This window comes from Heptranchias perlo, chromosome 7 (genome assembly GCF_035084215.1).
Source record: "Heptranchias perlo isolate sHepPer1 chromosome 7, sHepPer1.hap1, whole genome shotgun sequence".
NCBI lineage: Eukaryota > Metazoa > Chordata > Chondrichthyes > Hexanchiformes > Hexanchidae > Heptranchias > Heptranchias perlo.
This window is the reverse complement of record NC_090331.1, coordinates 73,588,385-73,609,196: the sequence shown is the minus strand read 5'-3', so window position 1 is coordinate 73,609,196 and position 20,812 is coordinate 73,588,385. Positions and strand designations below refer to the sequence as shown.

General features: G+C 40.2%; 1 protein-coding gene across 12 annotated transcripts in view; it reads right to left on the bottom strand.

Annotated features, from left to right (window-relative positions):
• Window positions 1-20,812, bottom strand: part of LOC137323874 (microtubule-associated protein 2-like) — a 329,190-nt gene that overhangs the window by 268,258 nt on the left and 40,120 nt on the right. The window contains exon 1 of one of the 12 annotated variants that reach the window (XM_067987895.1): window positions 15,349-15,436. The exons of the other annotated variants lie outside the window; for them this stretch is intronic. The gene's annotated coding sequence lies outside the window, so the exon portion shown is untranslated. Of the gene's footprint in view, window positions 1-15,348; window positions 15,437-20,812 lie in introns of those variants that run through there. 12 annotated transcript variants of the gene reach the window in all.

The following is a 20,812-nucleotide window of genomic DNA, read 5'->3' as shown; positions in this document are numbered from 1 at the left end:
CTAAAGCAGCAGTGAAGTAGATGAAAGGCTGTATGGAGTAGAGGACTCAGCCAAGAGAGGCAGAAAACATCTAAGAATGAAGCAGCCAGCTACTGCGAAGATGCCAGAGGTGGGGGAAATGCACAATGATATTCAAATGTAATTCCAATAGTGACTCACAAGGTCTGTAAACTGCCAGATGGGCCCTGCTGGTTAACACAATTCATATAGTATAAGTGTTTTGAATATAATCCTCAAAATCTTCAATTCAAAATTAGGTTTTGAGTTTTAAAGCTCCTTTTTAAAAGGGAAAAAAAAGTGATAACCTATGTACATTTTAGAGAACTGCACTCCTTTGTGCACACCATTACAAAACAGCAAACCAATCCAATGATATGTGATGCATCAAGTTGATGTTTGTCTGCAATTGAGAAAGAACTATTTTAAAATAAGGAAGCATTACCAATACAACATACTTGCTCAGAACACAAACTGTTAGATGCCTCTCACTGATTTAAGTGGCTATAATGTAATCAAGGGATTCAGATTACATCATAACCTGAGATAGCAGAACTCAAAATGGGTTGTACTCATCGCTTGAACCAGAAATTAGATCGCTGTTGAGAATTTGTTCAGTGGTATCCATTGTATATAAATTTGAAAGAAAATTGAGAACAATTTTCCATATTATGTTACCATTTGAAATGAAAGTTTTCTAATGGTATCAATGTTAAAATGGAGGAACTGTGCATTGGATCTATTTTTGATACTTTGCCATTTTAAATTATTTTTTGTTACAATTTGTTAGAAGAAAATTAACTACCATGTGTATCTGTGAAAAATCTCTCTTATGGTGTGAGCTAAACATTATGAAAAACAGTAAATATCTCATTATATTAAGCTGGCATTTACAAGTCAGTCCCAAGCCTGGTTACTTTAATAATTAAACTGTTAAAGTACTTCCCCCAAAACTCCCAATAAAAGCTGGAAACATTGGGCTCAATTTTCAAATTAAAAAACACATGGGTTGGGGGTTGGGGGCAGGGGGCATTGAAAATTGCCACCATTTCATACTCGCCCCCCAACCCACCCATTTCCAGGGCGGGATGAGGGGCGGGTGACCAACCTGCTCCCAGGGGGCGGGTCGGGCCTTAAAACCTTTCAAGAAGGCTCCAGGGAGCCGTGATGACCCCCGATCCTGACACCCCCTCCCCCCATGACTGACCCCCGATCCCATCCCCCATGACTCGCGACCCCCGTACCAGCCTATGCCCACCCATGCCCCCTGTGCCCATCCTCCCCAATCTATACAAAGAGTTACCTGCAGACTTACCTGAAGACGTCCTCTCCCTGGCTGGTCTCCCGTCCGACTGAGACCAGCCTGTCAAATCAGTTGGTCAGTCGGATGGGAAACAGGCAAAAAAAAAGACGTTCTTACGTCAAAATCGTAAGGACATCTAGGGAACCCGTACTAATGGGTTTCCCGACCTCACTCTGACCCCCGCCCCCTTCCCAGCTCCATTTTAAAATCACCCCCTTTATTTTCTTCATACTTATACAGAGACAAGATTCGGTAGTTGTCATTAGAGAATTGTTGAAGGCCATAACTTGTTAGGGGCAGAATTGTCTTCCTCCCTCTCTCACAAATTTAGTATAGAAGCAATAGTCTGTCCCAAACTGAATTAGACTAATTTAGCAGTGGCGGTTTTGTTACAAGGTTCCTTGCAACGGAGCATCCAACCGTATATTAAAACATGCACAGGGTCAAAGGCAAATAAGGTGTAAACAAAAATATTTCTACAAACTAAATGGCATCCACGATCTAACTAAACAGAGTTACGTACAAGGAATAGCTAAAGAAAACAAAGGCTGCTATTAGATCAGCTAAAAGGATAATGGAAAAGAGGATTGTAGACAATTGTGAAAGTAATTGGAAAAGCTTTATCGGCTATATGAAGAGTCAGAGAATTTTAAAAACAGTATTGGGCCATTGAAGGACGCGCAAGGACAGGTTACGAAGGACTCACTGGGTATGGCAGAAATATTAAATGAGTACTTTGCATCGGTCTTCACTCTTGAAGACGATGCTCGACTGTTAGAATTTAATGATGTTGATAATAAAACTAGAAATATTAACATTATTGAACATACTGTTTTAGATAGAATTAAGAACCTGAAAATAGATAGAGCAGCCTGCCGGATGATATCCACCGGAGGATCCTCGGGGGAGATGGGACATCTGCTGTGCAAGCCCCTTGCCCGTATTTTTAATAGCTCATTGCACTCTGGGACGGTACCCGTAGACTGGAAGGAGGCTAATGTAGTCCCCATCTTTAGAAAGGAGACAAGATGGACCCCGGTAACTATAGACTCATTAGTTTGACATCAGTATTAGGAAAGATGCTTCAGGGAATCATTAGGAATGCAATATATGATTACTTGGATAGAGAGGGACATATTAGGGACACCCAACAACACTTCAAAAAGAGGTCATGTCTTACAAATTTGATTATAATTTTTGAAGAAGTCACCAAGATGGTGGATGAGGGAAGTAGACATTGTCTACTTAGACTTCCAAAAAGCTTTCGAAAAGGTACCGCAGAAGAGGCTTCTCAACAAGATCAAAGCTTCTGGTATTAGTGGTAATATATTGAGCTGGATTGAGAACTGGCTGGAAGGCCATAGGCAGAAAGTAGTTATAGATGGATTTGGATCTGTTTGGAGACCGGTCACCAGTGGTGTCCCACAGGAATCAGTGTTGGGACTGTTGCTGTGTAGTATTTTTATTGATGATCTAGATGTAGGTGTTGGGGCACGATCTGCAAATTTGCAGATGATACCAAGATCTGTGCAAGTGTTAGGACTGTAGATGATGCTCTACTGTTTCAGGTGGATCTTGGGGGATTGGGCTCATGACTGGCAAATGATATTTAGTTTGGAAAAGTGCAATGTTATGCATGTGGGCAGACAAACATTCACCATACATACACTCTTCAGGAAAATGCATTAAAGCAGGTGGAGAAAGAAAGAGATCTGGGCGTAATGGTGCATAGATCTCCAAAGGTTCATGAGCAATACCATGAAGCAATAGCTAGAGCGAATAGGATGTTGGGGTTCATTTACGGGACAAGTGATTATAAGACAAAGCAAACTATTTTGTCCTTGTACAAGATGTTGGTCAGGCCTCAGTTAGAATACCGTGTCCAGTTATGGTCTCTTCACATGGTGAGTGATATTGAGGTTTTGGAACGGTTGCAGAGAAGGGCCACTAGACTAATTCCCAGTTTAAAGCATCTTAGTTATCAAGCTAGGCTAAAAGAGCTGGGACTCTACACTTTAGAGAAGCGTAGTCTTAGGGGTGATCTGATCGAGGTATATAAGGTGATGAAAGGAATAGACTGTGTTCGAGTTGACAGTTTGTTTCAATTAAATAAGTTGGGGAGGACCAGGTGTCACAATTTTAAGTTGAATAAGACCAGATCTAGGTTAGATGTGAGGAGGTGGTTCTTTTCCCAGGGAACAGTGGACCTCTGGAACAGGCTGCCGGCTTGTGCAGTGAACACAAATTTGCTGAATTCCTTCAAGCAAGAGCAAGACCTGTTTCTGGCTGGGCAGAGATCACCTCTTACAAAAGGTAGGTACTGCACAGAATTATCAGGACCAGAGTGATCCCCTGGACTAGTTTTGATTGCCGGGGGGGGGGGGGGGGGCGGGAGGGAAAATCGGAGAGGAATTTCCCAGATTTCCTATCCCCAAATTGGGCTTTCTTTTAATATTTTTTTCGTCCAGGAGATCACATGGTTTTGGGTGGGGTGGAGAGTGTATATATCGAGATGCACAAGGTATTACAATTGTGTAGGACCGGCTGGATGGACCAGAGGGTCTTTTCCTGTCCATCATTGTTCGTATATATCTGAGTTGTTCCCAGGCATCAAAGTGCTTAAGTGCAATGAAGGAACTGTGTTTAAACTGGCATGTTTCTTTAAGCCCAGTGCTCAGGTTCTGCTTGTGGAGAAGTGATCTAAACAGGCATATTCTGCAGTCAACAACAATTGTAAAGAAAGGTTAAGTTTTCTGAAATATTTAATTAGTTCTAATTCAAGCAACCAAGATTTCCAAGTCTAACTAAAAGTAATATTCACATGAATTAAGATTCTTGTATTACATAAAATAATAAATTTAATTTGTAAGCTCAAGTTCTTACAAATTGAAAATGCACTCATTTCAATTGTAGAACTGAATTACATCACTTTTCAATAAATTTAATCTGACTGAATTTTCCCAGAATAAATTCAGTTTACTCTGGAGTTTTGAGAAGCTCTTCATTCACATCTTACAAACTATATATTTTAAATTTTTGTGTAACCTACAATGTACTTTTCCAATGGTGACTAGAACAAAATCTGCCTGTTACAAAATACTCAAATGTAATAAATGACAGTACTCATTTTCCACATTTCCCGAGGTACTGGACAAACATTGTTTGCTCATCTCCTTGCGACATTTTCTGCATGGAATGGATCACTCATATTCTTTTAGTACAGTGCAGAGATTATGATGATCCACTGCCAGTGCATACTTTCACCAGATGAGAGCGTGAGTTTGAGATAGGATTGCAAAATCGTAGCCCCAGTTCTGCACCACGCACTCACTTCCAGGAGGCTTCATGCCAACAATGGAGCCTTGCAATTTCTGCCTTTACATTCACAATTGAAGACTAGGAATATGATGCTTCTACATCTTCACCCCTGGAACCTGGCATCTCTTGTTGCAACCTACAATAGAATACAGTAGATTCTCTCCATAAGGCTGTCTTACATGTTAAGCCAACTTTATAGCAAAGGACCAATTATGGAGATTATGTTTAATGTTTTCCCTATTACAAACAGGATATGCTCCTCCTGCCCTTACAACACTCAAGAAGCTCGACACCATCCAAGATAAAGCAGCCCGCTTGATTGGCACTCCATCCACCACCCTAAACATTCACTCCCTTCACCACCGGCGCACTGGCTGCAGTGTGTACCATCCACAGGATGCACTGCAGCAACTCGCCAAGGCTTCTTCAACAGCACCTCCCAAACCTGCGACCTCTACCACCTAGAAGGACAAGAGCAGCAGGCACATGGGAACAACACCACCTGCACGTTCCCCTCCAAGTCACACACCATCTCGACTTGGAAATATATCGCCGTTCCTTCATCGTCGCTGGGTCAAAATCCTGGAACTCCCTTCCTAACAGCACTGTGGGAGAACTGTCACCACACGGACTGCAGCAGTTCAAGAAGGCGGCTCACTACCACCTTCTCAAGGGCAATCAGGGATGGGCAATAAATGCCGGCCTCGCCAGCGACGCCCACATCCCATGAACGAATAAAAAAAAACAAAGAAAAGTTAGTATGTATTAAATTGTAGTGTGTGGCACAAACAAGAGTAGGAAGTTATTCTACTGTAATGTTGTTTTGCTTTGTGAACATTGATGGAAATAATGTGTTGAGCGAGAGAACAAAGTAATATTATTTTTCTAATTCTATTTGTTGCCAAAGCAATCCTCAAAAAATTGAATCATTCGAAGGAGTCTTGTCCTAGCATGTCAACAGTTTTAAGTAGCTTTTTATAAACATTGTTTGTGATCATGGTGTGTAAGGTGAATGATCTCTTTAAATGCTGCCAGGTTGGAAATTAGGTGGCACAGTATTTTACTACCCTGCTCTTTCACTACTGGAGCCAGGTTTGAATCCAGCTGAAACCAATGGGATGAAAAGTCTTGTCTCTCGCTCTCTTGGTTGTAAGGAACCTATATGAAGTGAGTTTGGACAGTCTTAATCCAATCGGTATGGGCCCAGAGCACAGAACTGTGCCTAATTCGGTGCTAAATCGTGAATCTCAAAGACCACATGGACAGCTGGTGCAGGAAACTGAAGTATCACATCGATGCAGCTTGGATTGCTCTTCTAAGGCACAGCTGCTGTCCAATACCTGGTCTGGAAGGGCTGGATGCTGATCAAATGCAAGCCTGACATGAGAAGTTGTTGTATTCCATTCTCTAACACTACCATTCACCTGCAGCACAAAATTCAAACTGGTTATTTTCCTCCAATGATGGAAGCATAAAGTGATGACGATAAATGATGATGCCAAATTATAAGCACATGTCCAGGTAAAAAGGTCTAATTCTAGTTGATTTACCTTACTCACTTGTCCTGTTGAATTATCAAAATTTCCTTTATTATGATTTAGGATTATCATGAGCAAAAATACAAATCATGGTAATGAAGTTTTGTTTTCTTTATTTTACTCCTTTTTTAAAAACATATTTTATTTTCTCTGCTCATACAGCATTTTTCTGGATAAGAGAACAGACATGTATGCTCAATTCCCATTCCTCTGCCAGTACCACCCTGCAACTAAATAAGGACCAGGAAAAGATGACTATTCTCCAATAAGAAAAGGACATATGCTCCTCCTGCCCTTATATCCTGATGGAATGACCAAGATTAGGAACTCGCTCTGTAGGGAACTGCGGATGTAACTGCACATTTACATCAATCCGTTCTACGCTGCACAGGAGCAAAAATGCTCCAATGATCCAGAATTATAGATTTTGCAATACATTATAACAGCATAATTTTCCCAATTACTACAATTCTTATTTAATTCTAATTTGTATTTCCTAATTTTGAATTCAATTTTCTATCAACCGAAGTCAATGACTGATGGTAGATGCTTCATGACATCACCCTCTTGGAATGAAACCTTGGTGGGCGAAAATGGTTAAAAATTAGTTACACACAACCAGAAAATTGCCTGCTCTTATGGTACAATTAATCATGCGGTACAATTAAGTAATTACTATAAATTAATCAGAGCAATTTAAGAAAAAATTATAATTGAATAGTGCATAATAGATCACAATACCATTTATGCTCACGGGATCTGCATAGTCTAAAGGCTCCTAAATTAAAAAAACAGTGACCAGTATTTTTCAGTTCTTCAACTGACTGCACTTCAAAAACTGAAGCAGGTCACACATAAAGCTCCACTACAGAGAGTCTATTTATTTGGCAGGATACTTCTGTTAACTGAAACATTATGTAACAGGGCACTTTGCAAAGTACCGGAAGGACAATTATCCTATTCATTCAAAAACTGACATCAGTGCAACCCAGGTTTTTCTGGTCACAACTCTGGCCAGAGGAGGAAATGAGGCTGGATAAGAAGTCTTTACAAATATGCCATCAACTGGTTTTCCTACCTCATTAAGAAAAATATGTGGCTCTATGTAAATTTGTACTCTTTTCAAAAATATCATGTCTGTTGTCAGAAAGACTTAGAATATTTAAAATGCAAATTTACACAATCATTTATAAAACATTTAATAAAATCCAGAATGTCACATTTCTAAACAAAAAACAGTATTGCAACTGGTTTAAGCTATAAATAGGATTTATTCCCTACAGTCCTCATATTAGCATATACAATGAACCATAAATTGAAGTGAAATACTAAACATTCCTTTAACAATTTAAATTCCGTTTTCAAGCAACAACTTGAGATATATTTTTCCTCAGGGCACTTCCCTATTTACACACATTATAAAAACAAGGCTTTAAATAGCAGAACTCAGACTCAGGAGGATCAGTTACCGTAACTCAGAGGTTATGGCTTCTTTTCATCATTAGCACTTCGCATTTATTACCCCATATACAAAATTGGAAAGCAACTGCAACACAGGAACCACTAGGTCTGTTATTCTAGCATTGGAATTCCATCCCATATTTATGTTCCAACTTAAACTGACAGCTGAATTGGATTCCCTCCCTTGCCTCCAAGTGAAGGGGTTTCACAAGCTCTTAGCTGAGTAACATTATTTTAGACCAATCCTACCCTGCACATCTACAAATCTTGTTTGCCAGTTGTTTATGTTAAAAGTCCACCATCTTGAACATCCTGCTAAGCATGAGAAGCAGTAGAAGAGGAAGGAGCTGTTATCCAAGAAAAAGGTAAGTGTGAGTGAAATATATTTTACTCATTTAATGTATAGCAAGATTCACATGGGGTAATTTTCAGTTTGGTCATGGGTGGAAAGCTGGCAGCTGTGGATTGGCCACCAGTTATACATTCTAAATGGCTTTCCCTTCTATTGACTTCAATGGAGTGGAAATCAGATGATGGCTAATCGGCAACCGCTAGCTTTCTGCCCTTGCCCAAACTGAAAATTACCCCCACTGTTCTCCTGTCAGGAACAAGGAATACTACTGATAAGAACAAAGACACTTCTCATATGGACGTTGGCCTACCAAAATCATGCTTCCTGTCAGCCATTACAATCACTAACATATTAGTATGTCCAGACATAATCCATAGTATTTGCACAGTACTTTATGTAGTGTACTTTTGTTATTTGGTGTGGAACATGGCTTAACTGGATCAAATCATTTTATGATGATGGTGCCAAATGTCACAACTGATGCACATATATTTTAACCTAATGTGTTTCGCAGCTCGTATTTTAGTAATAAAGTGTTCGCCCCCACATAACGTAATCCCCAAACTAACAGCTAATGTCATTAAACATCAAACCAGTGTGCAAATCTTGCAGTTACATCGTTGGGTTAAGAATAAATGTGTTATGTTGGAAGCTGTAGAAATAAATTCAGGTGTTACATATTTGACAGACAAAAAGTAACAAGTAAATTTGACCAGGAAGAATTTATTGGAAAAGACTAGAAATTGAGAATTTAAAATTAGAACTGGCATTCAGCCAAAAACCACATGATAAACAAAAAGGATTGTGTTACAAGACATCGCAGTGGCCTGGTAATATTAATGTAAAACAAGCATTAGTTTATAGTAAACACATTCTAAGCTACTTTTTGCAACCACTCTTTCCAGCCCCTCCCCCCAAAGTCACCAACTTAAAGTTAGGAATGTACAGCACTAGAAAGGACTACTTTTGGACCATGTGGCCATTTCTAAAGTTCAAAATTGCCATGCAAAACTCCTTTCCCTTATATCTCTCAATCCGTTCTTATTCCAGAATCTATCCATCTTCTCCTGAATTTGTTGACCTGCCTCCACTGCTTCAACGGCTGACGAAGATTGACCCCGCAAAGACAAGATAATTAACATCTCAATTAGCAGTGGGAATTATTGGATCCAGGATACTGCCATCAAATAACATGACATGAAAACTACAGTTAGACCAACAAAAACACAAGAAGCCATCTGACAGAATGGAAATTCAGTGAAAGATAAATGTTTCCCCACGTATTTCGGTCATTTTCAATCTGCGAAACAAAGTCAATGTTACACTGTATACATAAATATATACCCCTTGACTGCCCAGGGATATGATTGTACACTTTAGGACCAAAGAAAAAATGCATTCCCCACCTAATAATTGTATCTGCCAGGAAACTGGGATACATTCCTGTCCCCTAGTTATACTTGCTTTTGGCATCCAAAGTCCAGAACTACTTAAACCAAGTTTGCATTCTGATCTTGTGCACCAGGTGCCAGAATCAGACTTTAGGCCAGTTATATAGATTCTGCTAAAAAAGTTTTTTTTTTGAAGTTTAGAACCAAATAAAAATTGAACGAAATCAGAAAATTGAGCTCTTTTCTTTTGTCCTGGTTTTGCACAGTTTAAGATTAAATTACTGTGTTTTTAACTGCACTTATGAAACTGGACTTCAGTCAGATTTCGAGCTATACTGGTTTTAAAAAAAAAAGCAAGGTAACAGGGGACAGGGAGGGTAAAATTCAAACACGCATGTTAAAGCACTAGGGAGAAGAAAAATAACCATCTGTTGTTAGTATATCTATTCCAGCCACAAAACATTTGATGCGACTTGAAAATCATATCTACGTGTGCAGAGAGATCTTTACGATCTAGTTCAAAATTTGATGACTGAATATTTTGGTCTAATTTGGGACAAAAATAACTCATGAAAAAAATAACCCAAACTTCTTTGACAGTTTCTCGGAATGATGAATGAAAAATCAGACATGTTATCTATAAAAAAAGTAAGCACTTACCTGTTATACTAGGATGTATTTAAAGTGGAAATATGACCATAAATTTTATATAGAAATTCCTCTGATGTCTTAGGATTAAATCCTACATCAGTGATGTCACATGAGTAGAACTCCCCAATCGTTTGGTATCAACTCTATTTCCATTAATGAAACCTTTTACATCAAGGAGTTCTGCACAGAATGCTTCCCAGATACCTATTACTAGCGGTTTCAAAGCACAAAACGAAGGAAGTACTGACAGAAACACCAACATTAAAGCAAATGACGGAGCCAAGGATATTATTCACAACACCACCAAGGTTGAAAAGACAATATAAATCAAGAAGTAGTGGCTAAGTGAAGCCAAACTTGGATTATAAAAGCAAGGGAAGACTGAAGAAGATTAGCAGATCCACAGTTTTGATATGCTGAGAAAGAATGTTTTAAAGCAAGAGACAGTGCAGTGAATCTTGCATTTAACATTGGGAGGTTGGAAGGTGGAGGAAGAGAACATAAGATGCTAAACTGTGGCTGTTCCTGTAATTCAGGTAGATGTAAATGATCCTATGGCACTATTGCAAGAAGAGCAGGGAGTTCTCCTGGTGTCCTGGCCAACATTCTTTTCAACCAACACCACCAAAACAAACTAACTGGCCATTTATCTCACCTGCTGTGCATAAATTGGCTGCTAAATTACTCATGTAACAACAGGAACTGCACTTCAAAAGTAATTGATTAGATCTGAAGTGCTTTGAGATGATATGAGAGGCATTTTAAAGGAGCTATATAAATACAAATTCATTCTTCTCATTTAGAGTTTAAAAGGAACACAACAAGAAAGTTCAGAGGAGCAATGACGAAGTAATGTTGATAAAATGCAGAGAGACAAGAAAGATTGTGATGGAGAGATATATAGATAGAGAGGTGGAAGCAAGGGTAAAGTGATGAGAAAGATCACATCAGGCAACAAGCAATGCATCCTGTCCAGGAGTATGAGGGAAGTGCTAGAACAGAATGCCCAGATACAGGTACAATATCCAAAACTTGAACAGATATGGAATTTATGGAGTGTTCAGAGCTGCTAAGGGGGAAAAGAAATATTTGGCACAAATGAGGAATACGAGCCTCATGGGTGCAGCTTAGCTTTAAAAGATAGTGAGGCCACAAATGTCAGCAGATGAAGGACTAACGGTGGAGCCAGCAAAATGCAAGTGGTAGCTACTAGTTGGACTTGATTGCAAAAAGTAGATGAAATCACTTTAATAAAGCTATATTTGGATTACAAAAACAAAGTTCTCCAGGAAAATGGCAGATATTTGTGATTATGAATATAAACCATACTATGACACTCCTAGTTAATACAACACCATGTGAATCTATAAAGTTTTAGGATCATTACATTACAGAAATATATTTATTGAAATGTCATAGGAATGACTCAAGTCCTGCCTGAAGCAATGTCAGTGTGTAAGTTTTCTGTCTGAGTAATTTCCACCTTCCATCCAATGGGCAATTGAATTCAGGAAACTCATTTCATTTTTTAACATTACTACATTTTTGATTAATGTTGCTAGGGTCAAGAATTGACATAGAGTAATCAAAGTGACCACAGATCAATGTGTTTATTTCTATTCCCCTTTCAGCATAGCAGATGTAACACAGACCTTTGTACTCCTAATTTTGAAGTTTTTGGCCACTTGATCAAATCCCACACCTCAGCTACAAATAACAGATGTCCATATATTAGCATTTAAAACAGGGATTTCCTTTACCAAATGCCACTCGGCTTTACAAAAATGGAGAATACTAAGTCTGCCATGCTACAATGTGTTCTGCACTAAGCCCACTACTTTTAGAGTAATAACTATAACCAGTCAATCTTTGTTTCCTCCATGTATTAGTTACAAGACAGCCAGATGGTGCTAGAATTTTAAGGCAGCCTGTGTAGAGCTCTCAGAGAACACCGTCATTTTCTTCCAACAAACAGACAAAAAAATGTGATCTGATATCATTCTCTTCTCTTTCCACTCCCAAAACATGGACTTGGCGTTGTCCAATTTGATTATTAATATATGAATGTATTTTATTTAATAAAAAAAATTAAATTTTTGACAGAAATTTTTAGTACTAAACTCTATTGGTTGGCTTTTTTTAGGATGGCTCTGCTTGATGTGCATTTCTTGGTTCTGACCCTACACAAGTAAGATCATTTAGAGATTTAAAACTCTCCCAGTTCCACTTACTTCTTTACCACAATCACAGACGTAGTGTACGCGATTATCTGTTTTTGTATGTAATCAGGAAAAATGGCATTACCATCGCCAAATCCCCCATCAACAGCTTGGAGGTCGCCATTGACCAGAAACTTAACTGGGCCAGCCACTTAAATGCCATGGTTACTAGAGCAGGTCAGAGGCTGGGTATTCTACGACGAGTGGCTCACCTCCCGACTCCCCACAGCCCCTCCACCACCTTCAAAGCACAAATCAAAGGATTAACAGATTGATAGCTCTTTCTTGATTCTGATGTGGAGATGCCGGTGATGGACTGGGGTTGACAATTGTAAACAATTTTACAACACCAAGTTATAGTCCAGCAATTTTATTTTAAATTCACAAGCTTTCGGAGGCTACCTCCTTCCTCAGGTGAACGATGCGGAAATGAAGTCCTCGAAATGAAGTCGCATTTATAATTCACAGAACAATGCTGGTGATAACAGACAGTTTTTTCAACTGCCCGTTGCCAAGGCAATCAGTGTGCAGACAGACAGGTGTTACCTGCCAGGTCTCAGAATATACAAATCACCAAAAAAAACAACAAACAAAAAAAAACAGAGATAGAGAGGTAGAAACATAGAAAAGACAGCAACTGACCCGTTATATTAAAAACAGATAACATTTGTTCGCTGGTGGGGTAACGTGTAGCGTGACATGAACCCAAGATCCCGGTTGAGGCCGTCCTCATGGGTGCGGAACTTGGCTATCAATTTCTGCTCGACGATTTTGCGTTGTCGTGTGTCTCGAAGGCCGCCTTGGAGTACGCTTACCCGAAGGTCGGTGGCTGAATGTCCTTGACTGCTGAAGTGTTCCCCGACTGGGAGGGAACCCTCCTGTTTGGCGATTGTTGCGCGGTGTCCGTTCATCCGTTGTCGCAGTGTCTGCATTCTTGATTCTGTGAGTGGTGGCGCATGGCCATTCTTAGTGACAGAATACTCTCCACTTGCCTGGATGGGTACAGCTGCAACACTCAAGAATCTCGACACCATGCAGGACAAAGCAGTCCACTTGATCAGCAGCCCATTCACCATCTTAAACATCAACTCCCAACACCGCTGGCACACTGTGGCTGCAGTGTGTACTATCTATAGGATGCACTATAGCAAATTACCAAGACTTCTGACAGCACCTCCCAAACACATAACCTTCACTACTTAGAAGGACAAAGGCAGCAGGTGCATGGGCACACAGTCACCTCCAAGTTCCCCTGCAAGTCACAAACCATCCCAACTTGGACATATATCACCGTTCCTCCAACGTCATAGGGAATTCCAGGTTTTTGACCCAAAGTAACAGTATTGTGGGAGTACCTTCACCACATGGACTGCCGGGGTTCAAGGGGGTGCACCACCACCTTCTCAAGGGCAACTAGGATAATAAATGCTGGAGTTATGCCGAGAATGAATAAAGAGAGAAATAGTGACAGATTATTATGGCTTATGGAAAAAAAAGTGACAAATATATCTGCAGTATTTACAAATGGGGGAATACATCATGTAATGTGTATATTATGTTGTATTTAAAAATATCAGTTGTTAAGCCGCACACTTTATAGTTTACTGTGATAATAATAAGGTGGGTGCTAAATCTACCTCTCTCAATTCATTACATTATTAATTTTCTGTCTGTACTAGGGATTTCTTTGCCCACCATTTTATTGCAGGTTATTCTGTAACAAATAAAAGGGTCAAACTGTGCTTTTGTTTTTTTTAAAAAGCAATTTTCAACCAAATGTAATTTTCCTTTATGCTGGAAGTGTGAGCCAATTGTGTTTTGCTGCTCAAATACTCAAACCAAGATGTTAGGGCAGCTTTTATTAGCAGGTAACTGAGCACACTGGTGGTATTTTGAGACGCTGACAATTAGGTGAAAACCCTAGGACAATTCCATTGCCAGCTCTGGAAAGGTGGCTCTTTTTAATCATACATTTATTATAGTATCTTACCATGTGTTCAGATTGTCCCAAAGTCCTTTGCAGCCAATGCATTACTTATGAAATATGCACACTGTTGTTATATAGGCAAACACAGCAGTCAATTTACATTCAGCAAAGTCCCACAATCAGTAAATGAGATGAATGACCAGCTAATCATCTTTTTGTGTGGAGTTGATTGAGGGAGAAATGTTGGCCAGGACACAGGAGAATTCCCTGCTTTTCTTCATATAGGAGAGCCATGGGATCTTTTATGACCACCTGAAAGGGCAGATGGTGTCTGTTTAAACATCTGATCCAAAAGATGGCAGTTCCAACAGTGCAGTGCCCCCACAGTGCTGCACTGAATTGTCAACCGATATGAAGTGCTCAGTAACTGCAGTAAGCTTGAATCCAAAATTGAAACCATCAGCTTTAACTTCTCCCCAGCTGAAGTTGCTACCATTGGTGACAGCTCCACTTCTCCAATTCCAATTATCAGGTTGACACTAATTATAAGACCTTTGTTACCCTGAATGCCCTCGTACAACAATCAGCCTACCTGTCTCCCTGATTGTTCTCATAATTCAGCGAGCTGATTTCTTCAACCTTCTCTTCACCTCCAATCCTAACTATATCTGTTTCCTTACCCTACATTCTAACCACTTTCATATCTGCCCTGTGCAGGGTTCACCACAGTAAAACTAACTTTGGGGCAGAAATCGCTCCCAAAATGGTGCTCCCCATTGCTCGTAGCGAAACGTAGGAGCAAGTTGCGGCGTTCGCACACATGCAATGAAACACAGAAATCCGGAACTTGCTCCTAGTGGTTCGCCGGCGATATGACAGCTTCGAATTAAAGGTATGTCACACGCTGCAATCAGAGAAATCATTGAAAAAGCGGCAACTTGCTTATCTGCCCAGCTGGAAAGTAACTAATCACGGCACCAAACAGGTACGCTTAAAATACAGATCTAAACTAAGTTTTAACAGCAATGGAAGTCTTAATGACTGCCAAACAACTAAAAATTAACTTTTAAAAATGTGGAGTCTCATTACTCTTCATTTTAATAGTTTTTGGTCATTAAAAAATTTTTTAAATTAAAAAATTAATTTTTTACTTTTCCCTTCTGTCTCTTATTTAATTCAATTTTCTCTTACCCTCTCTTTTCTTCGCTGTCTATAACTGTTTTTACATTAATTTAAAATGTTGCACCTTTCACTTCCTGGTTTTCACCTTTCAAGCCGGCAGACAGTGAACGCAGCTGACAAAAATGCTGCGATCTGATTGGTCAGGGGAGCGATCGATCCACTCGCTTCTCCCAGGGTCCTAGCTTCGCCTGAACTGATGCTGGGCTCTTGGGTTAGTGAGTTAGTATAAATCCATGGAGCGGTGAGCAGTGCGGGCTCGCCGCTCCGAGCAACTTCTACCCCAATGAATCAGTCATATATTATTTGGCACTATAAACCAACTGTGGCAGTTCTTTGCTGCTTTCACCTGGTTCTAGTATGTGTAGAAGTGAAGTAACTGATTATTCCAGCTGGCACAGAACTCTTAAATTATCACCTTTAAAATTTTGCTCTAATCCATGATCAGCATTATGGTTTATGGCACAGTCGTTCCACTTGTCTCTGGTATGCATCTCTGAAACTCTGTGGAAAACTTATGAACAATCTGTCATTGCCTTGTATATCTGCAAAACCCTTTGCAGGGTATGGTGTTGTGTACTTCTCAATAAGTTATTATATTGCCTCCCACAAAAAGCCATGTTTCATGGCTATCCAACTCCCTCTCAATTTCATTAATTAAAATAATTAATCTCTATCCGTGCTGTAGTGATAGCTCAGCTAGTTCCTTCTTCATATCAATGACCACCTCCACTCATCATCCAACTCTATTTGCCTTCCTGTTAATTAATCAGCTCCCTTCAGATTTCAATCCCTCAATTCTCTCAATATCCAATCTTGCAGTGCAATGGCTGAATTACTTGATTTCCTCTATGCCTTTCAATAAACGGAAGTTGGACCATTAGAGCTGTGTCTGGTGCACAGTAATCGGTTACTACGTACGAGAAACAGCTCCAATTGGTCCAACTTCCACTTCTGGAAATCAGCGGGAATTCATACGCTGTGCTGAGATCGCCCTATGAGAGGCTGCATCGTTGTATACTTATTCTTTGAATTTAAACTTAAATTTACACAGTTTCTTTAAAACTTGAAGAAATTCAGACTTTTGATTGCCAGTCTGCCAAAGTAAGGAAAGAAGGTGGGGTGAGGCTGCATCGGTGGCAGCCGCAGGCACCCACCAGATAAGCAGAGTCTTTTGACATTATCGTTAGCTAACAGTCCAGATGATCCTTGTCTGAATTGATATCTGCACTGATCTGCCATTTCAAATGAAAGTGTTCTGAACACTGGGAGCCCCCCAGCTCCCACTTGCTATATAACTGACGTGAGTGTGACGTTTGGTGATAGATAATTGTGAAGGAGTGCAACATTTTTTTTTGAAGAGTAACATTGAGGGTATTGACTGCAGGGAAGGAACATTTAGAGTTGGATAAAAGAAAAACATACAATTACAATCCTTCCTACTTGGACTTGGGATTCACATTTACTGATTTTGACGAAGATCACGATTGCAATGCATTGGTTGTGCTGAAGTACTTGCTCAGCATAGTATGAAACCAAGCAAACTAGAACGCCACTGGGAGACCAAACATCCTGCCCTCAAACCACAATATTTTTTTCAAAAGCTCTTTCAGCTGAAAGGATAGATGACGGTAATCAAAGAACACAGTGCTACCCTTGCCAAAGCACTTGTAAGTATCCTACATAGCTGACTCATATATAGCAAGAAGTGATAAATCTCTCATGATTGGTGAAAATCTTGTACTGCCAGCAGCGATTGAAATAGCATTGTTAGTATGTGGAAGGAAAGTTGATGCCCAGTTAAGTCTCATCCCACAATCTGACAACATGTTAGCTGCAGAACTGCTAATATGGCAGTAAACATCAAGGAGCAGCTAGTCGAAGCAGTAATGCAAAGCCCTTTCTTCGTACTACAAATTATCAAGAGTACTGGCTGCGCCAATGCAACACAAATGATGGTTTTCAGTCGATAAATCAGCTCATCTGAGTTTAAAGACAACTTTTAATTTGTAGTGCGAAGGAAGTGCTTTACTGTTCTGCCCCAACGAGAACTACTAGTGAGAAGTTGCTGAAAACTTTAGACCAATACATGACAGACAAAAATATTGAGTGGAATTGTTGTGTTGAGATTTGCACGGATGGGGCAAAAGGCATGACTGGACACATTAATGGACTTGTTGCTGGGTGAAAGCTGTTGCACCACGCTGTGTATGGTGCTACTGTTGTATACAGAGGAAGGCACTAGCCACAAAAGTAATGCCAAAAGAGCTGTCAGATGTACTAGCTGCTGCTGTAAAGATTGTGATGATGTGGAGATGCCGGTGATGGACTGGGGTTGACAATTGTAAACAATTTTACAACACCAAATTATAGTCCAGCAATTTTATTTTAAATTCACAAGCTTTTCCACATCGTTCACCTGAGGAAGGAGAAAGCCTCCGAAAGCTTGTGAATTTAAAATAAAATTGCTGGACTATAACTTGGTGTTGTAAAATTGTAAAGGTTGTGAACCACATAAAATCTCGACCACTAAACTCATACCTCAGTGCTATGTGAAGAGATGGGATCCTTGCACTGGCAACTTCTGCTTCATACAGACATTCAATGGTTGTCTCATGCTAACATTTTGGCGAGAATCTCCTAACTGAGGGAGGAGTGCCGCATATTTTTGATAAGACTCTAAATTACTACTTCACTCTCATTTCCTCGACTAGCGCTTCCAAGTTTTACTAGGTTATTTGTTCACATATTTTACAAGCTCAATGTAAGAGTAAGAACGGTTAACATTTTTTATCATGCATGAAAAAGTACCGAGCTTCGCCAAAAAAACTCTTGCTATGGTGTAGCTATGTGCTGCAAGACAATGTAACTATGTTCCCAACAATATCTTCTGTTATCATGGATGTGAAATGTTGGTCCTAGAGGTTAATGATGTAATTCTGGAGCATTTGTGTCAGCTTTGCACAAAATTCAGCAAATAATTTCCTGAAAGAGAGGCAAATGAACTGCAGGATTTCACCTGGGTTCGAATTCCATTTTGAAAGGACTTTGTAGCAAAGGCCAAGATTGCAGCGAGTCAAAAAAAGAATTTGATCAATGTTGCTAGTGACTCTGTTTTGACAGATAACTTCATAGTCACGCCTCTTGATCAGTTCTGCCTCTCAAATCAAGAAGAGTTCCCTGAGTTGTCCCGAAGAGCCGTTGAAATATTTATTCACTTTGTCTCAACATATCTTTGTGAAGTGGGTTTTTATTCACTTACTTACATCAAAAACAATTATAGAAGCCACTTGAACGCAGATTGATTTGCGGGTGGAACTCTCCAAAATCAAACAAAGACTCCACAAATTGTGCGCTAGTAAACAGGCACATCCTACTAACTGAGATAAAGGTTAGTTATCAAGTGTTCTTTTATGTTAGAGCTTATTCAGTATTATAGTAAAGGTACTGTACTATTTATGTTGCTTTCTGTCTTAAGCAATGTTATGTTAGCCGAGAAAATAAAATCCTCATGTTTCGTGCAAAACAACAGTTTCTTAGAAAGAGGGAGGCGTGCATATGGTGTGAATCTCTGAAGGGGGGCTCAGCTAAAAAAGTTTGAGAACCTCTGGGTTAAAGGAAAGCAAAAGCATCAGGGCCAAAGCAGAATGCATCCTAGGATCCTGAGGGAGAAAGAGGAGGAAATTGTTGAGGCCCTAGAAATTATATTTTAAGGCTGTATTGAATGTGAATGTATGCCAGAGGACTGGAGAGTAGCCTATGTAATACCCGTTTTCAAAAAGGGAGACAGAGTTAATCCGAGTGATTACAGGTTATTTCGTTTAACGTCTGAGATAGAGAAAATTTTAGAGTCTTTAATTAAAGATGAAATTACCACATATCTAGATAGTAGCCAGCATGGATTTCAAAAGGGATGATCGTACTTGACAAACCTCAGATTTCTTTGAGGAGGTAACATAATAGATCAGGAAAATATGGACTTTAGGAAATCCTTTGACAAGTTACCACAAGAGAGATTAATAGAGGAGTTTAAAGGATATGGAATTAGTGGGAGGAGAGCAAACTGGATTAAAAAGTGGTTTGAAGGAAGAAAACAGAGGAGGAGTTAAGGGCAGTTTTTCCAAATGGTTGGAAGTAGGTAGCGGTGTCCCACAGGATTCAGATCTGGGACCACTTCTGCTCTGTGTTCATCAATGATGTGGATATAGGCTTAGATGGAGTGGTGTCAAAATATGCAAGCGATACCAAAATAGGAGGTATAGTTAATTCTTCAGAGACCAAAGGAAGGTACAAAGGGATATTGATAAGTTGGGGGAACGGTAGCAAAGTGATTATGTTACTGGACTAGTAATCCAGAGGCCTGGACTAATAATACAGAATCATCAGTTCAAATCCCGCCACGGCATCCATGCTATTTAAATTCAATTAATTAAATAAAATCTGCAATAAAAAAAAACTAGTATCAGTAATGGTGGCCATGAAACTACTGGATTGTCGTAAAAACCCATCTGGTTCGCTAATGTCCTTTGGGGAAGGAAACTTGCCATCTTTACCCGGTCTGGTCTACATGTGACTCCAGACCCACAGCAACATGGTTGATTCTTAATCGCCTTCTGAAATGTCCTAGCAAGCCACTCAAGCTACAAAAAGTCATAAGAATAAAACCGGATGGACCACCCGGCATCGGACCACAAGGCAAACCAAGCCGAATCGACCATGCTAAGTCCTCCTCACGAACATCTGGGGACTTGTGCCAAAATTGGGAGAGCTGTCCCACAGACGAGTCAAGCAACAGCCTGACACAGCCATACTCTCAGAATCATACCTTTCAGCCAACATCCCAGAATCTTCCATCACCATCCCTCTCCCACCGGCAGGACAGACCCATCAGGGGTTGCGGTACAGTGATATACAGTCAGGAGGGAGTGGCCCTGGGAGTCCTCAACATTGACTCCAGACACCATAAAATCTCATGGCATCAGGTCAAACATGGGCAAGAAAACCTTCTGCTGATTACCACCTACCGCACTCCCTCAGCTGATGAATCAGTCCTCCTCCATGTTGAGAAGCACTGAGGATAGCAAGGGCACAGATGTATTCTGGGTGGGGGACTTCCATGTCCATCACCAAGAGTGGCTCGGTAGCACCACTACTGACCGAGCTGGCCGAGTCCTGAAGGACATAGCTGCCAGACTGGGCCTGCGGCAGGTGGTCAGCGAACCAACACGAGGGAAAAAGATACTTGACCTCGTCCTCACCAATCTACCTGTCACAGAAACATCTGTCCATGACAGTATTGGTCGGAGTGACCACCGTACAGCCCTTGTGGAGACGAAGTCCCGTCTTCACACTGAGGACACCATCCAACATGTTGTGTGGCACTACCACCATGCTAAATGGGATAGATTCAGAACAGATCTAGCAGCTCAAAACTGGGCATCCATGAGGTGCTGTGGGCTATCAGCAGCAACAGAAT